This window comes from Bidens hawaiensis, unplaced genomic scaffold, assembly GCF_021521415.1.
Source record: "Bidens hawaiensis isolate Kalapana, Puna unplaced genomic scaffold, B.hawaiensis_p1.1 tig00046328_1, whole genome shotgun sequence".
Classification (NCBI taxonomy): domain Eukaryota; kingdom Viridiplantae; phylum Streptophyta; class Magnoliopsida; order Asterales; family Asteraceae; genus Bidens; species Bidens hawaiensis.
The window spans coordinates 84,481-86,400 of NW_027498277.1; positions in this window are offsets into that span (position 1 = coordinate 84,481).

The following is a 1,920-nucleotide window of genomic DNA, read 5'->3' on the forward strand; positions in this document are numbered from 1 at the left end:
TATATATCTGAATCAGATCTAAGGTATTGATTAGAACGAGTGTTAATCAGTGGGATCAAACTTATCATTATGTTTCTTAGGATGCTGATCATTTCCTCATTCTCCCAAGGCATAAATGGTTCATCATCAGGTTTAACTTCAGGCTATTCTGGCTGAGGGATCAGAGGTTGATTAGTTGTCTTTTCTTGTTCCATCTCCTTTTCCCTCACGGTCCTGAGTCTTCTTGTTCTTTTGGCAGGTGGCTCATCGGATTTTTCTTTTAAGATTGAGCTCTCAGTATAGACCCTTTTTAATTCTTTCTCTTTCTTCTTGGAATACTGGTCAAATACTGCCTCTCTACTCAGATTTCTTACAACCTCAGGCTTCATGCCTTTCTCAATCAGGTATCCACACATACCATCATATTTCTTCTTTAACTCTTCCAACTCAATCTTATCATCCTGTTTTACAAATTTTCTGATACTATCTCTTTCTCACTGTTGTAAAGATCTTGAATTTGGTCAACAGTGTATTTTTCTAAGGCAGCTTCAGGATAGCCTCTAACTTTCAAATAAGTTTTATAATGCTCAGCATTTTTCTTTCTCCTCTCAATCTTCTTTAAAACTTCTTCTGCATTGATTTCAATGTTCCCTCTTTGAATATAAGTCTTTTCAGCTTGAGGGGTCTCAGCAGTGGAGCTTGTACCAACTTTCTCTCCTCCTTGATCAGGATTATCATTATTGTCATCATCAGACTCCTCAGATCCATCCTCCTCCTCATATAGATCATTCATGGCATCTATTTTTGGTTCATCAGAGGCAGGATGCTCTGGTTCAGAAACATTAACATCAGGGACCCCTGGTAATTTTTCTCCTGGTTTCAGTGTTTGTAAGGGGATTGCCTTGATTGGTTCATCATCTTCTGGGGTCTCCACATAACATTTATTCTTTTCATCCCATATAACCCTCCTATCAGTTTTTTTCAGCTTCATCCTGCTCAGCAGTTCTCTTCCTTCTTTGATAAGTCTTTTCAAATTTTCTTTATGGCCAGTTACCAGTAGGGTTCTTTCTCAAATCCTCTTTTACTTGTTCAGCCTATTTCTTGGCAGCCATAGTTGCAATTGACTCGCCAATTTCTTCAGATATAATCATTGCATTGGTTGATGGTTCAGCAGTCTCAGATTGTTGCTCCTGAAACTTGCTGACCACCCTTCCCAAAGAGTCATCAAACTCTTGATTCTTGTTCAGATTTACCAAAATTTCAATCACCTCTTGATCTGCCACATCTTGAAATATCTCTTTTGATACATTGGTTTCTTTGATCAATAAGTCCTGCTGTGCTAACGTATTCAGATTTTTAAAACTCATGATATTTCCAATTTTTCATACCAAAATTTGAGGCTTGAGTATGGCCCGACCTTTCATTGCTTATTTTCCACGGACAAAACGCTTTACCCACAAAAGATTTCCGTTTTAACCGTTTTATCAAATTTTCCCTTTCATTTTCAAGGCTGAGCCTACTGACACATCCCAAGTTAAGTGCGTTTTCTTTTATTTATCTCATATTATTAGTAGTTTGAAAAATCGATTTCCTATAAATATCATCATCTCCCACTTTAATGCAACAAAAACTAAAAACGAGGGACATTTTTTTTTTATTTTTTTATTTATTTATTTATTTTTTTTTATTATTATTATTATTATTATTATTATATTTTTTTTCTACAACTAAGTAAAATAAATTCCCATCCACACATTTAGAACGAAATCGTCCTCAATGAGAACAAGGAAAAGAAATAAAATAAAAATAAAACTTAAAGCATAAAATTAAAAACTTGACGCAAAAAGTAAAACTCAAAATAGCAGAAAATAAAATAAAGAACGGGTTACTACCCTGGTTTAGATGCAAATTCTTCATCAGCTGTGTATGATTCGAACGAAC